Source organism: Lissotriton vulgaris, chromosome 4_1 (genome assembly GCF_964263255.1).
Source record: "Lissotriton vulgaris chromosome 4_1, aLisVul1.2, whole genome shotgun sequence".
Taxonomy (NCBI): domain Eukaryota; kingdom Metazoa; phylum Chordata; class Amphibia; order Caudata; family Salamandridae; genus Lissotriton; species Lissotriton vulgaris.
The window spans coordinates 134855293-134875419 of NC_141691.1; positions in this window are offsets into that span (position 1 = coordinate 134855293).

Below are 20127 nucleotides of genomic sequence, written 5' to 3' on the forward strand. Positions count from 1 at the left end.
AATTCACTGAAAAAACCATAGGTTTCACATCATTTATAGTTAGGAATTAGCATTTGAAAAACCTTTGAAATTCACTGAAAAAACCATAGGTTTCACACCAGTTATAGTTATGAATTAGCATGTAAAAAACCTATTAAATTCACTGAAAAAAACATAGGTTTCACACCAGTTATAGTTAGCTGAAAACTTTACTGACATAAAGCCATTGAAATTCCCATGTTATAGTTAGTTGGACTCACTATAACTTGCGCGCCTGCAATGCACTGCTGATGACGTCACATATTACATCACTCATGACATGGTCAGTGACATCACTGATGACATCACTGATGACACCATCCAGTGAATGTGTTTTTTAAAAAAAAAAAAAATATGTTTTATATATGTATATGTAAAGGTTGATGGAAGAATAAATGTATAAATAAGTGTCTTAATGGATGTTTTAAAAAAAAAATGATTGGTTAACTGGCTTATTAAGTGTATCTTAGTGAATACATATATTAGCGAGTAATGTTTAAATATTTAAATATATGTATTAGTGTTTCACTTTGTGTGTAAGTGGCTGCATGGGTAGGTGAGTAGCTACATGTGTGTGTGTATGGGTTATTAGATTTTTTTTTAGTATCAGTATGAGTGTCTGTAGGGTTTGGTGGGGGTATTACTTAGCACATAGATGCATCAATGACTGACTCACAGTTTGTATGTGTTTTGAAGACAGCATATGTGCAGGACTGTATGGGTGGATGAGTGTGTATATGTGTGTGTTAGTGAGTGAATGACTGTCTCACTAGTGTCTTTATTAGTAACTACATATGTTTTAATCTAGTATATGTGAGTATTGATGTATATAAGTGAGTATATGTGAGAGTGAGAGATTGTAAGAGTTCCTGTTTAAATAAGTATGTGTTTCTATAAGTGATTGTTTAAGAGAGTAAGTATGTGTAAGTTTCCTTAGAAGTAAGGTGGTAGTTTGTGTATAGCTGTATATGCAAATAAATGGATGTTCAATAGTTTATTTGCATGTGTGATTATGTGTGTGAGTAACTTTTGGATGACTGTCGTTGTGTATCAGATGTATAGGTGTTTCACTACATATGAAGAGTGAATATATGTACGAGTGACTATAGAGAACTGTTGGTGAATGAGTGGATGTGTATATAGATGGTGGTATTACTGAATTTGTTGATGTTGAAAGGGCAATTGTGGATACATCCAAAAATAAAGCCCCGGGCCCTGATGGGGTCCCAGCGGACTTATACAGGACTCAACCCACTTTATGGGCTAAGGTCCTTACTAATGTCTTCAACTCAGTTAGCACTAACGGTTTTCCCCCATCCTGGTCAACATCAACTATAATACCGGTGTTCAAAAAAGGCCTGAGATGTGACCCCCCCCTGTTACAGACCAATCTCCTTAATCGACTCTGCCGTTAAGATTCTGGGCAGAGTGATTCTCTCAAAACTGGAGGATTGTCTGAAAGATGGAGGGGTCCTTTCTAGCCTTCAGTATGGGTTTCGAGCAAAAAGAGGCACATTAGACCAATGCCTCAATTTGCAGATGCTCATCAGTAAGTATACTCAGGCGAAGGATGGCATGCTCTATATGGGGTTCATGGACCTGTCATCGGCCTTTGACCTGGTAAATAGGAGAAAATTGTGGGAAATTCTGAAGAATCTGGGAATTGATACATCCTTGGTGGATTTTTTAGATACGCTTCATCGTGGACTGAAGGCGAACATCTGTGTTAATAGGGAAGGGGGTGCACTCGCCACTTTGACTCTAAGCGGGGGGTAAGGCAGGGGTGTATCCTGGCCCCTCTGCTTTTTACCCTCTACATAAATTCCGTAGATAAACATCTGGAAATGGCCACCCAGGATACCCCCCATGTGGGTAACTCTGCAGTTCCGGTCCTCCTTTATGCTGATGATGCGGTATTGTTGGCCCGCACAGGACTGGGGCTGCAGAGACTTTTAGATTCCTTTGGTAGCTTTATGGAATCATTAGATCTGAGGGTGAATAGTAAGAAATCCCATGTCTTGGTGGTTGGAAAACGCCCAAAAACATATAAAACACTGCCCTTTTCTTGCAATGGTGTAGTTTTATCCACTGTCCTGTATTTACGTATCTTGGTGTCATTTTTGATCTAAAGGGAAGCTGGGCCCCTCAAATTAATGCAAAATGCCTAGCGGTCGCTAGATCATCCTCTGCCCTAATGGACTTTGCAAGGCGGTTGGGATCCAGGCCTATGGAGGCACTTTTATCTATTTATAAATCCAAATGCCTATCTATAGCGCTGTACGGGCCTCACTATGGGGCTATTTGCAACAGAATAAATTACAAAAACTAGAGAACAAGTTTTTAAGGATCCTGTTAGCTGTCCCTCAATCCACGCCTGTGTTTACAATACATACTGAGTTGGGACTGAGCTATATCTCCGATGTCATACGCTTAGCCCCTATAACGTGTTGGGCTAAAACTTGGATTAATAAGGAGATTTCATTGAATCATGCTATTTTAAAAGATATAATGGCACTCAAAAAAGCACATAAAATATCCTGGCTATCCTATATTAGAAATGTCTTTGCTAAACTGGGGCGTCCAGAGCTTTTTTATTCCCCGCATCTGTTGCAAAAAAGTGATCTGAAGTGGATAAAGATGAATTTTATGAGGATGGTTGAGCAAGAGAGGGAATATGTGGAAATGAACAAACCTCTTGTTAGATCCAATTATGTTCTAAAAACTACTCCACATCTAGAACCATACCTCAGAATATTATCAATACCACATCACCGACATCTCTTAATTAGATTTAGATTAAATATTGTTCAGTATACCTTGGGCATTTCATGTGTGTGGGGGAAACCAGACCTTACACCTCCCTGTAGTTGTGATAATGTCTCTCCCCAAACCCTTTTGCATTTTATTATGTTTTGTCAGCATTTTTCTGATATCAGGAAGCAACATCTAGTGCCAATATTAAGAGAAGCAGGATTTACTCAGGTTAAACCAGCACTGATGTTTTTACAACTGTTAAGCACTCCGAAAGTGATGTTTGGGGTTGCTAGCTTCCTGGTGGCTGCTGTACGCAATAAGAATAAGAGAGTGGCACTTAGAGCCTTGGAGAATTGATTATATCCCTCTGCCAATGAATTGATTATATCCCTCTGCTTATGAATTTTGACATTTTTAACTTTTGGATATGCTCATTAACAACATTTGCTTTTATGTATTTTAGATATGTTATATGTATAATACTGTGTATCAATCATGATAATATTTTAATGTTTTTTAATATTTTTGTGTGTAATATACTTTTGTGACCGCTTTTATGATTTTTAATAATCAAAATAAAGTGCTATTGACTTGAGTTGAATTGGTTGTTGTAACTGGTATGAGTATCTCCATTTTTTTGAAAATGTTAGTTTCTATTTTTGAATATGTGTTTCAAGGGTTACATTACACTGAAAGGAGGTCTGTCAGTCTGTCACAAGGATGGTGTCATCAGTGATGTCATGAGTGGTGTCACTGACCATGTCATGAGTGATGTTATATGTGACGTCATCAGCAGTGCATTGCAGGCGCGCAAGTTATAGTGAGTCCAACTAACTATAATGTGTGAATTTCAATGGTTTTATATCAGTAAAATTTCCAGCTAACTATAACTGGTGTGAAACCTATGGTTTTTTCAGTGAATTTAATAGGTTTTTTAAATGCTAATTCCTAACTATAACTGGTGTGAAACCTATGGTTTTTTCAGTGAATTTCATAGTTTTTTTTAATGCTAATTCCTAACTATATATAGGGCCTCAAACCTATAAAATGTAATATTTTTTATAATGAATCCTATATTGTATATTTATATAATACTATTTTATTTTTTTAAATTTTATTTTTTGCCCTGGAGCGCTCCCGGTGCGCGCCCCGGTGAGAGCACCGGAAAGCGCAGTTTTCTGGCGCGCCCCGGGGCGCGCACCGGTGAGTGTCCCGTAAGCGCTATTGCCGCGAACGAAAACATCATCGTGACGTATCGCGTAGCCGCGTCCGCGTGATACGCACGGCGTAAGCGCACTCAGAAGCACTCGAGCGAATACGATCGCGCAACGTAAGCACCGACGCGCTTACGCGACGCGCCCCAGGGCGCGTAGCGTAAGCGTGTCGGGTCATGTGACCTGAAAATAACACTTTTTATTGGTGCAGAACAGTTTTGGTTTCCAAATGATGAAAGCCCAGGTCATGTGACCTGAAAATAACACTTTTCATTGGTTCAGGACAGTTTTTTCTCCAAATGATGAAAGCCCCCACCGTTTTTCCTTATTCTGACTTTGTCCTTTGACTGAGGAAGACCTGTTTTGAGATTTGTGACTGATATTTTGTACTTTAAAATGGCTACAGTAGCAGCAGCAGCTGGAGCATCTGCACCACCACCACCACCACCACCACCACCACCAAGAGGACAACCACAACACCACAATGGTGGAGATGAAGAAGAGGAGGAGGAGGAGGAGGGGAGTAGGACATTCCTACTAGAAGACCGTACCCCATTTAGGCCAAAGCAGCACATTGTATGGGAGTTTTTTTCCATCCCAGAGGGCAAGAAGAAAGTGAATGCGCCAAAGGTGACTTGCCAAATCTGTGGCATTGAACTTTCAAGGGGGAACCCTAATGAAAAATACTCGTTTGGCAATAACACCATGATTCAGCACATGCAGCGCAAGCATCCCAACAACTATGCTGCGGCAGAGGTGAGAGAACTGGACAGCAACCCTCCCCAATCTTCGCCCAGCACCTCCAAACGAAAGCAACCCACTCCATCGGGACCAGAGACAAGGGAGATGGTCCCAAACATACAACCACAGTTTGTGGAATACAAGATCTCTTGTATATTTTGTGGTAAGGCCATCACCTATGGTGAGCAAAGCATAAAGCTCATCAACCGTGCTGGTGACAACCACAATTGCCCTAAAAAACAATAATTTTTTCCTGATTTTTTTTTTGCTCCAGTTGAGCCGTTTACAATTCCCTGTTTTTTGTTTCTCCCCATAAAAATAACAAAAAAATATAAAATAGTTCATAAAAGCCAAAAAAAGTACAAAATGTTCAAAAAAACATAAAAAAATATAAAACAACAAAAAGAAGAAAAAAACCAGTTCTTTTTAGAACTACCTCCAATTTATAAAAAAAGGCTACATTTTTTAAAAACTCTGTCATTCTTTTATTCCCCATGGTACGCTTCCCGGTCCGCACCCGGTGCGCGTACCAGGCGCTCGCCCCGTGCAAATCGAAAAAAAAAATATTTTTATTTTGTCCCGCGGGGCCCTTTTATAGCCCCCACATCAAACCTAGGGGGTCTACTCTGCCCCCTTATGGTCATTTCCCCCTTTGTTTTTGCCACCTCTTGTGTCTCGATCCTACCGAGACACAAGATGGCGGCCGCTCCGGACTGTTTGGAATGTTTACAGACACCCGAGAGCCAATCAGCTTTCCGCGCGCGAACTCGCGTAACGCGCTGGTTCGTGCCCCGGTGCGCGTACCGGGGCGCGCTTATAGATATATATTTTTTTTAACCTAAATTACTCAAAATCCACTGGAGCACATATCTTGAGACATAGCAAAGGCACTTCGGGCTACCAGTCCCTACAATTTTGCCAAGTTTGGTGGAAATCCATTCAGCCGTTCGGGCTAAAAGTGAGGTTGACCGCCATGACTTGCATGTAGTAACGCAAGTTATTGTTGTAGATGGAACCCATTCCATGGTCTCTCATGTAAGCTGAAACAGACTTATTTACATGCTTCCTCGCTTTCTCAATTTGTGGACAAAATTGATTGGACCACCTCCATTTCTGTCTTTGGCATATATTGGAATATACCAAGGCAGTTTGAGGAAAAAGTGCCATCAATTGCTCAAAGGTGTCCTTTAAAAGCATTTCCAGACCTACCCCAGTCAAAGTGCCCAAATCATTTCCTCCACAGTGCACTATTATGAGGTCAGGGTTTGGCAAATGCAAAAAGGTTTTCACCAATTGGTGACATCTCAATCCTCTCTGGCCAATCCATTTGATTTCCACATTTTGTAAATTGAGGTTGTGTAAATTTCTGTTATCAGCATACCTGTGAGCTCAGTGGATGTAGCTATGTCCAAGTATCCAGACAGAAAACATGGTGAGAGGAGGTTCTGCTGCAGTCAGATGAAGTGTGGGAATGAAATGGCAGTTGGAACAGTAGGAGTTTGTAATGAAAAAAAAAACTGTGGAGTTTCAGTGCTAATGATTCAGTAGCAGTGATTTGTGGATTTTGATTGCTGAAAACAGAAAGTTAGGGTGCATGGATGTGTTCTTTGAAAGATGTAATTCGAATGGTTAAGAAAAAATCATTTTAAGAAACATTGCACTGGATAAGCAGGTGTACTGAGAATTCAGAGTTCATTTGAAACATTGTTGTGTGAACTTGTAAACATGAGAGGTCTTTCAGGAGGCAGTTGCTGTGGAAAAAAGGCAGAAAGGGCAGAGGGGGGAAGGGTGTTGATTTGAAAAAAGTGAGGGAAGAGTTTTGATTGGGTGACATGAGAGATATTTGTGATGAATTACAGCATTTCTGTGCCATTGTTGGTTGCAGCCTCTGGAGTGCATACCCTTTGCTCTGCTAAAGAAAAATTGGTGTGTGTCTGAGACTGTTTTGAAATTCAAAAAGCATTTGCTAAGGTGAGAAAAGATTCATTTAATTTAGATAGAGACTAGTATGCTTTAGGGAGAAAATTAGGAAGAAAGTTGTGTATTTAAAATGTCGCAGACCGGTAGCGAAACAAAAAATAAAAAAAATAAAAAAATTAAATACATAAATTAATTATATTAAAAGCATATAAAATATATTTTTCCTTTAAAAAGAAGAATACATTTTACAGCTTTTGATATTTGCTATTAAAAAACCATTGAAATTCACTGAAAAAACCATAGGTTATAGACCATATATAGTTAGGAATTAGAATTTACAAAACCTTGAAAATTCACTGAAAAAACCATAGGTTATAGACCATATATAGTTAGGAATTAGCATTTACAAAACCTTATTTTACTCACACAAAACCATTGAAATTTGCATATATAGTTAGTTGCACTAACTATATATCGCGCACCCGCAATCCACTGCTGATGATGTCTCATATTACATCATTCATGACATGGTTTGTTTTTTTCAGTGAATATATATATATATATATCCAACAAAACAGGAACCCCTTCGAAGTAGAGCCTCACAGGAGATGATATTGCTCATAATTCTTTATTAAACATCTTGCCAGCAGGAACTTAATCACGGAGCATTTGCATTCTTAAAATCAATTTCAGACGCCAGATGCGTTTCAGGAGGAAAGTCCTTTCTTCAGTGACATAGAAAACGAGACTCTAAGCAGCACAGGCAATTGCACACACCTCTATTTCAACACGTGCCCCAGTGGGCGGGGCCAAGGAATGGCCTTCTGGGAGTATAAGTGAGCAAAACAGTAATAACCAAGTGCCTGCGCTGTGCGTGTCAGCAGGGTGGTGCCAGCCTTTAATCTGCTTGTGTTGGCATTTACAAAGCGGGCAGGTATTCATCATGAGAGTGCTTCTTTTACTTGGACTAAATGAGGGACAGCAGCTAAATTAACAAGCACACTAGTTTTGAACATTCCGTGAAGACTTTTCAAACGGTGGCAAAGTAATGAACAAAGCAAGAAGACTTTGTCTATAGGAAAATTGGTATTTACTATAACTAAGTACTGGCTATCACTATATCTATATAATGATAGCCAACAATTAAAAAATGTTGGCATAAATATTGTGAAACAAAAGAACAAGGCGGTGACAGGACATTGAACCTAAGACAAGCAGAATCACAACTCATCTTAGCTATTGGTACTGAAAATCCACAAGGGCATAATCTGGATGCAGAACTGCATATACATCTATAGGAATCTATATATGATCTACCCATAAGATCTTAGTAATGGCAACTGATTTATCAACTTTCGCTGCCAAATATAGCTCCAGATATTCCCAGCTCCACATGTTTGTCAAAAGAAATGCAAAAGGGACAAATCATAACCTGAACATTGCCACGTGTCTATTTCTGTATCTGAAATATTCTGATTTGTTTGAAGATAGAACCTGTTGAAAAGATATGTCTTTCAATGTAATAGGGGTGGGGAAATCTAGGTAAAGAGTCTCTAAATCCCTTATATGAATTGACCAGCATGAAGCCCAATCTTGGAAGAGCATAGGAATCAATGACTGCATATTAGAAGAAATTTAACATACAGAGGAATATATTTATTTGGACTCCTTAGAAATCAGATGAAGCGCTTATTAGACTAATGGTGATTTTAGGAAATGCGTAAAATTTAAAGCATGCTCAAAGCCCCGCCCGCCACAATGCCACAAAAGCAAACTGTGCCTTTCAATGCACAATGTGACAGGCACAGAGTGGTGCCTGCCATGTTGTGCATTGAAATGCAGGGAGGTACCATAGGTACCCCCCATGTGCACCCACCACTCACAAGAATCCCTTCGGGCCCCCAATGGCAAGAACCGCCTGAATTTCCGTGGCGGCATTGTCATCATGGAAAGGCAACACCCAACCTCCATACTAATATGAATGGCGGTGTCTACCAGACACCGCCACCATATTAACTGATTTTCCGCATGGTAGGCAATTGGGCGGATTGCCTACTAGCGGATAACTGGCAGACGGTCTTTCCGTCCGCCTGGGTCCCCCCGCCATAGTAATATGGTGGGGGAAATTGGCAAGCGGGTGGGCACAAATGTTGGGCGGATCACCACGGCCATGCGGGCAGTGGCGATACGCCCGACATGCTAATGGGCCCCCTGGTATGTTAAGATAAATGCACTGACTTAATGGGTTGAAATTTAATATGTACTTTACTTGATACAGTAAGACAAATTGCCAACCATTATGCAATTATGCACAGACACCTTATAACAAAACCTCCATGCACTTAATCTATATATCCTAAATAAGCAGTTTTGTTATCCTCGTTGATTTTAACTCTGACAGTACAACAATAAAGGTCACAGGGACACACATGCTGATTTTAACCATTGCAGTGATTAGGATTGATAATGGTTCTGAATTCTTACTTGTTTACATGTAATGTTCGCACCTGCACTTTCTGACATTTGAAGGTATTTAATGTACTTTACAAGTGATGGAGTGGTGTGGCTCACTGGTTAGAGGCGGCAGACCCGGAAGCAAAGAACGGCCAGGGACCAGGGTTCAATTCCCGACGCGGCAGGGTCGTGGACCAGGGTTGGCAGACTCGATAATTCTCGCCTCGGTGCCCGCTCTAGCCAGGGATCACACTGAGCAACTCTGGGCATTTGCTTGCCTCATCTCCACAACGGCCCCCCACACATGCCGGGGATGCCTGGTTTCACCTTGGAGATACCCAGTAGGGAACATCTCACAAGGAAAGCCAGGACGGGTTCCCCAGGGGTCTACAGCGCGGAGAAACCCCATGTGGGGTGATTCATGCGTTTTACAAGACATCATTACATTACATTACATATATGTGGGAGATAAAGAAATGTAAAAAACGAGAAAAAAAAACGAAATTATTAAAAACATGAAAACACCAAAAATACTGAATAGGAACGTAATTGTTCTAAATGACAAAAACCTTATTGTACTTCAAAATCATATGGTAGTAAATGGCTAACTAACCTTGCCACAACTTGCATATGGGGATGAACAGGCTAGTTGCTGAATAGCAGTAAAAAGTAAAGGGAGCTCAAGCACTTGAGCACTTTAAGAGACACTCTAGACAATGGGACTCTATGGTCCAGTAAAAGGATGGGGAACCGAAGTGTGTAGACCGTCCTTTTGACTTTTGTTTTACACTATGGTGTGCCAATAAACACTTATATAAGCCGACTTGGTTGTGATACAGCGAATTCTCGCCGTGGAGAAAGAGCATTATATATAAAAATGAAAGCTACTGAATAAGTTATAGTGAGGAAAACGTTATCAATAATTTGTACACAAAACCAACTTGAACTACACAAATATTGAAAATTCTAAAGTTATAGTTATAATTTGCTCCCCACCCAAAAACCTACTATGACTTGCACGTATACGTTCACAGTGTTGAGAACTCATTAGCCTGACTACATGAACTGTAACTTGGGCCTCTACCATGCACAGTTTTCTTAGAATTGATGTAGTTTGAGATGTCATGATTGTTGCTATGAATGCTACGATGTAACGTGGTGTATGTGATGTAATATGAAAGGGTCTAAGCTGCGCATGGGAAAGGTGTGAGTTATAGTTCATGTAGTCTGACTAGCGAGTTCACAACATTGTGTAAGGAGATATGCGAGTCATACTAAGTTTTATTTTAATGTTGTAATAAAAATGGGTTTTAGTGTCATGTCATAGAGTGACATTTTGTAGAGTTTTTTTTAGAATGGAGCGACACAGAGTGGAGCGGTGTTCGTACAATGGAGTGGCACGTTGTACAGTGGAAGGGGATCTCATAAAGTGGAGTGGAGTGAAGTAGCATGATGTTGACTGTCGTACAGTGAAGTAGTGTGGCATAGAGTGGAGTAGTGCAGTAGAGAGCAATAGAGTAGAATGGAGTAGAGTGTTGTGTTGTGGCGTGGTGTGGAGTTGAGTGGAGTGGGGCACAGTGGAATGAAGTGATGTCGTGTAGAGTGGAGTAAAGTGTCATACAGTGGATTGGTGTGTCATGGAGTGGAGTGGCATATTGTATAGTGTTGTAAAGTGGAATAGAGTGGCGTAGAGTGTAAGGGCATAGAGTGGAGTTGAGTGTTGTTGAGTGGAGTGGAGTGGTGTAGAGTGGCAAAGAGTGGAGTGGAGTGGCACGTTGTAGAGTGAAGTGGCGCATCATGGAGGGGAGTGGCATGTCAAAGAGTGGAGTGGTGTGTCGTACAGTATCATGGAGTGGTGTTGAGTGGAGGGGCATAGAGTGGAGTAGAGTGTTGTAGAATGGAGAGGCATGGAGTAAAGTGATGAGTTGTAGAGTAAAGTGGAGTAGCATTTCATAGAGTGGTGTTTTTGTAGAGTGTCATAGAGTGGAGTATAGTGGCATAGAGTGGAGTGGCCCGTCATACAGTGTCCTAGAATGGAGTTGTGTAGAGTAAAGTGGCTTAGAGTGGAGTAGAGCGGGGTAGTTTGTCAGAGCAGAGTGGATTCAAATGGCATGGAGTGGCATAGAGGGAGTTCTGTAGAGTGTAGAAGAGTACTATAGAGTGGCATAGAGTGTTTTAGAGTGCATTGGAGTAGAGTGAAATGGTGTTGTGTAGAGTGGAGTAAAATTTCATAAAGTGGACATGGCTTAGAGTACAGTTGAGTTGCGTATCATATCGTGGCATGTTGGAAAGTGTTTTAGAGTGGAGTAGCATACAGTGGAGTGGTGATGGAGTGGCATGTCGTACAGTGGTTTGTCATAGAGTGCTTTGGCGTATAGAAGAATGGAGTGGTGTAGAGTGACAGACAGTGAAGTGGAGTGTTATAGAGTGGAGTGATGTGTCATAGAGAAGAGTGGACTGGCATAGAGTAGAGTGGTGTGCCATAGAGTTCAATGGCGTGTAGTAGCATGGAGTGGCATTGAGTAACGTAGACTGGAGAGGAGTGTCATAGAGTGTAGTGGCGTGTTTTAGAGTGAAAAGTAGCGTGCTATAGAGTGTAGTGGCATGTAGTAGAGTGCGGTGGATAGGAGAGTCCTAGGATGTCTTTTGTCATATATGAATTTCTTTTTTGATTTTAGTAGGCACAGCTGTACTTCCTAGATAGTTTAGAGGAAGTATCGTGGTACTCCGTACACTTTTCTAAAAACATATAAAATGATCAAAATAGTTTTTCCTAGCTTTACACAAATAGTTTACTAAAGTGCCTAATTTCTTTCTATACATTCCATAAACAGTAATAACCTACATTTCCAGATCAATCCCACAAAAAACACAAAGGGGTCGATTCCGATTGGGGAAAAACCGCTCCGAATAGCCGTTCGGAGCATTTCTACCGTACGTATCGTTCCCTGTAACGTCCCCCGTATGAATCGTACAGAGACCGTACGAATCAAATCCCCGTACAAATCTCCCTCAGAACCTGCTGTACGCGAGATCTGTACGGTTCGCAGCTGTTTTTTTTGACCCAGCAAGTACTATTTGTGTCGGGTACGCACCGTATGACCCTTTTTCTACGGGAGCTGAAAACAGCTGTAAAAGCAGAGTTCGCCCCGAAACAGGTATGGAATGCCCCCCCCCGGGTATGGTGCGTACACCCCATGATCGCAGGGGTACGGTGCGTCATGGGGTGTACGCACCGTGCCCCTGTGATCATGGGGTTTACGGACCGTACCCCATGTTCGCTAGGTGTACGGTGCGTACACCCTGCTTTCGCAGGGGTACAGTGCGTACACCCAATGATCGCAGGGGTACGCACTGTACCCCGCGATCATGGGGTGTACGGACCGTACTGTGTGTATGTGATTTTGTGCTTTTCCGTAAGAATCGCCCTTACCTGACATAGACCGTACGAATCGTCTCCTCATACCCCGGTCCGGCTCGTACTCGTCGGGTCGTATGGCATGTTTACGATTCGTATGGAGAGGGCTCCGGATACGAATCGTACGGACATTTTTTTCCAGGATCGGAATCGACTCCACAGTGTGCTGTAAACAATATGGCTATAACATATAACTCTCTCTCTTGGCAAAGAAAATATTATACTGCATTTATTCTCCAAAATAATAGACATACTTTATCAAATATAAACAAACTTAGTGCAGAAAGCGCAGGAAACTACCTAGCTTCAGGATACAGATGCGCTGAGCACACCGCACTGCATGGTGACAACTGGTTGAGATCGTGAAAGACAACTATTGTCTATACATTGACATGACCAACTATTATTGACCACCGCAGCACACAAACAATGTGCGCCTCTTCCCCTCCGAGTCAGCTGTGACACCGCACACCATGAGGCAGCCAACCTCAATGACTCAAAGTACTGTACTCTCTGGTGGGGGCCACACAGCTTCATGAGGTGGCCCCACCACCACCGTATGTCAACATCCCTGAGTTTGGTTAAAACTGGTGCCTTGTACCTGTGTCAGGACGTGCCTGACGGGGCCCCTGTTGTTTGTGGGCACTATGAGGGTCGGTGATCTCTATTGGTCAGGGAGACCATGCCAGTATTCTCACAACTCGAGTGCTCTCCATGCACTTGCCAATAATACTGTATACTCCCTAGAGGGCGCGCCCGCATTGTTCACACCAGCATTCCAGCACCCAAGTGGGCCTCTCTCGTTGGGAGCTACAGTAAAGCATCTAGTAGGCATGAGGACATTTTTGAAACAGGGATTACTCAGTTCAATCTGGTCAAATCTCCATTCCTTGATTTATGTATGTTGGATTTTTGTCATTTTGGTCTGGTCTTGTTTAGATAAAGATTGGCTACTTTTCTAAACTGGTGTGGTGTCCCTTTTGTAGCGTGTTCACTGTGTTACTGTGTGTGTTATGTACAAATACTTTACACATTGCCTCTGAGAAATGCCTGACTGCTCTTGCCAAGCCACCAAGGGGGTGAGCAGGGGTTACTTTAGGTGTGTAATCCCCTTACCCCGACTAGTAGCAAGGGTACTACTAGGACAGAGTGAAAGCCACTGCCAACTAGAGACCCCCATTTCTAACAGTGTTACATTGGGAGTCATTACTTTACAAGTAAGCAAATAAATAATATTTAAATACACTTTAGCTGTACACACACACACAACTACACACACAGCCACACACACAAACACATACAGACACAATATACATGCGCCAAAGTCGTTCTGCTGCTAGAAAGCAGGTGTTGTGCTAGACAGCACATTTGTGCCCTGAAGAGACCCACTTAAATTGTGTGTAGGGTTAAAACATCAACAATTTTTAAAGGGATTGTTTGTTATTCAACCAGTTGAAGACAGTAATCAGTGAATACATTTTGAACCGTTAATTATTAATGAACTTTGAGACATCCCACTGCACATAGGTATTATTGTAGATGTTGCACATCACTGCACCTTTGAGCACTGCACCATCTGCACTGTTTCTTTATATATGATAAACTATACCTATTTTGGTAAATAAATGGAGTAAAACGTTTTCTATGTCAAGTGTGAGAGAGTTATATTGACTGAACAACAAAACAGTCCTGTGGACCAGTTCTGTTTGTGAACAATATTACCCCCATTTTATTTTGTAAGGGCTGTCTTTAGCCAATAATATTCTGTTTTGTCATCACAATGTACAGCGAAATTACCCAAAAAAATTACTACAAATACCAAAAAGAACTCTTTCCACCCCATAATCTAAATTTTTGCCAAATTTCAGGTAAATCCGTTCAGCCATTTTGCCACTACATCTTATACAAAAAGCCAATGGACAATGCACCGGGGAAAAACGTGTTTTGGGCCCCCCTTTTTTCTTTGCACCCTTTTAACTAATCATCACATAATGTTGCATCATCATCCAATGCAGAAAACTGAATAGGTCTGCAACATTTTGTGTAAATTCATCAAATGGTGGCAAAGTTGTTAGCAACCAACAATCTTTGCCATTTCTATCTCTGGGAATCCTAACTATAACTACAAAGAGGCCACTGCAACTCTGTAATAAATACATGTATAATTATTATCACCACAGGGTGATATATACCTTTCCGTCACTCCTCTCCAATATGCTACCTTTCACAGGATTGATACAGCAGAGAGCCAGGTATGATGCTCCAACAAATTACTTATTTATTTTAACGACATGCACACCATAATGCATTTCAAATGTATTTTAATTAATTAATAATTAGCTGTTAATTATTAATAATTAATTGAAAATTAAAGTATGGAAATTGTTTAATTACTTTTAGATGCAGGTTGTGGGGTTTATCTGAGTAAAGGGCGGGAAGTAATGTATTTTTAATTCATTAATAATTAGTTGTTCATTAATATTAATTATTTAATTGAAATTAAATATGGGAATTGTGTAAAGGGGTAAACGGTGGGAAGTAATTTATTTGTATTTAATTAATGATTAGTTGTTAATTAATATTAATTGTGTAGTTAATGTTAGGTGTGTGTTGTGAGGTTTATATGGATAAGGGGGAGTTAATTAATTTGTATGTGTTTTAATTTGTTTTTCAATTAATAATATTTATTTAATTGATAATTAATTATTTTAATTATGGAGGTACATTTTATTTTTTATTTAGATGTAGGTTGTGAATTGTGTGGTGTTATAGGGTAGGATATAATAAAAATAAATGTATGTAATAATGTATTTGTTTATAAATAATTTCTAACTAAAAATATTTGTCTGTCGGAAAAATATTTTTAAATTGTGTTTAATATAATATTTGTAGGTATTTGTGATATGTATTTAAAATTATAATATTTTTTTTAATTTATAATAATAAATATATTACCATTTTAAGGTTTCACATATTTATATATTTTTTGAATTTATTTTTCAAATATGTTTTGTTGTTCATATTTTGTTTGTTTTTAACTTTGAATTGACAGTAGTGGGAATAGTAATTTCATCCCTCCGCAATCCAACACTACCCCTACTGTTACACTCACTGGAGTGGGAATAGTAATTTTTACCCCTCCGCTATCCAACCCTTTCCTTACTGTTGCACTGATTGGAATGGGAATAGTAATTTTCACCCCTCCGCTATCCAACACTTTCCCTACTTTTGCACTTATTAGAGTCGGAATAGTAATTTTTACCCCTCTGCTATCCAACACTTTCCACACTGTTACACTCACTGGAGTGGGAATAGTGATTTACCTCTCTGCTATCCAATATTTTCCCTACTGTTGCACTCACTGGAGTGGGAATAGTAATTTATACCCCTTTGCTATCCAACACTTTCCCTACTGTTGCACTGACTGGAGTGGGATATTTAAGTTGAAAAGTGTTTAAATAGTTTAATGTTTTAATTAATAATAGAATGTTTTTAACATACATTTAATGTTAGTGGTATATGTATTTTTACATTTATTTGTCACATTTTGATATATTTCTAAAATTATAAAATGAATGTAAATTGGTATTGGTATTGGTATTTATATTTATAGAGCGCAATTATCACCTGCAGGTCTCTAAGCGCTGTAGAAGGAGAGAAAAAAACAGATCCTAGCCACCCAGCCCAGGGACAGAAGTTAATCTGACCCCCATGCCTCTTGGCAGAGAACCGTTCTCAACTTCTTCTGAATGGAAGAAGAGCGAGCTCTTTACGCACGATCTCTGGTAGTTTGTTCCATAAAGGGGCGATGACAGTTGAAAAAGCTCTGCCCCCTTTGGTAGCCAGCCTAAAACGCTGACCCTTCAGCAGGCAAGCCTCTGAGGACCGTAACGTCCGAATGGGAGTGTACAGAACTAGGCGATCTTTTAGATACTGTGGGGCTTGGCCATGAATGGCCTTATGGTCAATGCAAAGGCCCTGAAACTTAGCTCTCTGCCTCACCGGGAGCCAGTGAGGTACTGCAGAAGAGGAGTGGCCTGAGCTTTCCTGGGCAATTTAAAAATTAGCCTGGCCGCATCATTCATGGTAACCTGGAGCCGACTCGGTAGTTTCTCTGGAAGGCCGATGTAAAGGGCGTTACCATAGTCCAAGCGAGAAATTATCATCGCTGACACGATCAGTCTAAGAGTGGAGAAACTCAAAAGGGGGGCAAGCTTGCGGAACTGTCTTATCAGGCCTGTGCAGGCTCCCACTACTGCAGACACCTGCTGGTACATAGACAGATCGGCATCTATCTTAATTCCAAGGCTCTTTACGACCGAGGCTGGGACTGGGTTAGCGCCCAGCTCCTGCGGCCAAAAAAGGTTACTCCACTGATTGAGCGCGGTGGAAATGGCCAAGACCTCAGTCTTGTCCGGATTGATTTTCAAAAAGTTAGACGTCATCCAGTTTGTAATGAATTTAAGGATGTTTTGGGTCTTCACTTGGGCAGCTGATGAATTATCAATATGGATTATAAGCAGTGTATCATCCGCGTAATTGTAGATCTGACAGTCCAAGGAGTTAAGAACACCTATCAGTGGCTGCAGGTAGGCATTAAAGAGGAGAGGAGACAGGGCAGATCCCTGCGGGACCCCACAAGAGAGGCTACCCAAGGTCGAAGTATGGGATGCCAACTGCACTCTCTGGGTCCTACCGCTAAGGAAAGATGTAAGCCACTTAAAAGCTGTGCCCTGGACTCCAAGATCATATATCCATGACAGAAAGAGCTTATGGCTAACCGTATCAAATGCAGCGGATAAATCCAGTAGAACCAGGGCACACGGCCTCTTCCTGTCCGCTTGAAGCCTCAGATCATCGAGCACTGCCAACATCACCGTTTCAGTGCTGTGGTGGGCCCTGAAACCTGCCTGATTGTACCTTAAGATGTTATTGCTTTCAAAAAAATGCGAAAGAGATTTCAGCACATGGAGCTCCAGCACCTTTGACAGAAAAGGCAGCTGGGAGATAGGTCTAAAATTTTTTAGATTTTTCGCATCAGCGCCCGGCTTCTTCAAAAGCGGCCTGACCCGGGTCTGACCTTCCTTGAAGGTCATCGGGACCATGCCGAAGGCCAAGGATCGATTCAGGAGCGACAACACTTCTTCCTCCAGTCCGGGAAACGCCATCTTAAAAATGGAAAGTGGACACAGATCAGCCTGGAAACCAGACTTAGTCCGTTCCACTAGGCGGAACAGGGCATCTCCCGTCAGTGTCGGAAAGACCGTGAGCGGTGGTACAGACAAGGGTATCAAAGGCATAGGCGACACAGAGCAGGGTACTATGGGGGTGGTGGTAATTACCTCTAGTAGGTCTTTGATTTTGTCAAGAAAGAAGGACTGCAACAAGTTGCAGTTCTCTAAACTATGCACTGGCCTCATTGTCTCTGTTTGCCTCAATTCGGAAAGTACCCGAAAGGTTTCCTTCTGGATATCCTGGGCCGAGGCGATCCGGGTTTCAAAGAATTCCGCTTTCCTAACAAGAATAGCTTTTTTAAAGGCCCCCAGCCCTAGTAGGTATACCCTATGGGCATCTGGATCATAGAATTTCCGCCATGCTCTCTCCTGCTGACGGAGACATTTCAGGGCTCTTAACTGGTCATTGAACCAGGGGGCTCCCTTGCCCTTGTCTCTAATTAGAACTCTCTGCATGGGTGCCACTCTATCTAGGGCCTGCTTCAGCCTAGTTGTCAGGGCGCTACTAGCGGCATCCAGATTACCCTCAATGAAGTATGAGGCCGCTGTATTCTTTAAAGTATTGACCAGCTCTGCCTCTTGGATCTTCTTCCAGTTTCATGCTTCCTTCCATTCAGGAGCAGCGTTGGAACCCTGCATCATCGGAGGCAGCTGGCCACTAATCAAGTGATGGTCTGACCAGGCACAAGGACTAACGTCTATTGGGTGGACAAAGGAGTGTGAAGTCCAAACCAGGTCCAACGTGTGTCCCTTCACATGTGTGGGGACTTGTACCACCTGCTTAAGATCAAGCGAGGTCAGGGCTTCATTAAGTTGAGCAGCCTGACTATCCAAGGGGAACTGATCCCAATGGAAATTGAAGTCTCCCATAATCAGTAAGCATTGGTACCGGGTGCGCAGGTCACAAACCAATTCAAACTTATGAGAAGTGTGCGGGGGTCGATATATAGTCAGAGTGGCTAAACAAGCGACTGGCGAACAAAACTTCACCCCAGCACCTCCGCTCCTTCGATGCTTTCGGTGCAAATTATTTCGGCCCTTAGCTCCTTTTTATATAGTATTGCCACTCCGCCCCCTCTTGTGTCGCCCGGTCTATTATGATAGACGGCCGCATAGTTTGGTGGCAGGGAGGCAACAATATCCGGGGTAGAGGACTCCTCAAGCCAAGTTTCCGAGATGCCAAGGAGGTCCACGGTGTTATCCTGTAGAAGAGAGAATACATCAAGGTTATGTTTTTGAAGGGAGCGGGTGTTAAGGGAGGCTACCCTAATTCCTCGTACTGCAACATTTCCAGGAACCTGGATGCGAGGTACTTTCGTCCTGGCTGCAGTATTTCCCCACTGAGATTTCAACAGCTTGTGGGACCCAAGGGTGTCGATAGTGACACCTGTAAGAGGCACTGAGAAATGGTCCAGACTCCGCAGGGCGTCCGGGCTATACTGAAGGCGGTGGACAGGGGTTCTGGCCCCTGGCCCCTGGCCCCGGTCGGGCGCGGACGGGCGCAGACAGGCTTGCCTTTGGCGCGGCTTTGGCACGCCATTGGCGCCCCCGCTGCGCGCATCCGCTGCGCGCGTCCGCTGCACGTCCTTACTGGCCTCATCTTAAATCCCCTAACTTGGGACAAAGACTAGAGCGCTAACCGTGCTATCCTTAAAGCTGGCTGCCTGTTTATTAATTGTTTTACAGTAAATTTATATAATTATTATTATATATGCGTGTTTAACTTTTTTAAGTTAAGTTTATTTGTTATTTTTGTTAAAATGTATATTAAATCTACACGTTTTTTATATTATTTAATATATTGAATATTTATTATTTTATTTTATACATATAAAAACTGTATTTTTACATTTATATTTATGTAATTGATATTTGTTTTCGATATTTTTGTACTTACCTTTATAAATATAGGATGTTGATATTTTTTACATCTATATTTATGACTTGATATTGTGGTATAAGGATGTTTTGGGTGTCGATGTTTTGTCAGTGAACCTGCTTGTCTATATGTTGACCATCAGCATAGAAAGCAACAAGTCACTACACAATAGAAATCATTATTCAAAACATCCACACAATCCCTGATATGTGTGATGCAAGCTCAAGAAACAAATGTTGGAAATGAAATATATAAGAGCAAATAAAGAGAAAATGCCCCGAATTTCAAACATCAGCAGGATTAGACATGGTAAACATATCACTCTCCTGCCGCATATGACATTGAATGCTTTCACTTCAGTGTTAACAGTAGTGCTTGTAAAATAATGAGACCCGTAGTGGGCTGACCTTAAGGCTATTGAGACGGTTAATCACATATATAATCACAAGCATAGGGGATAAAAAGCGTAATGTAAACTTACAAAGTAACATTGCT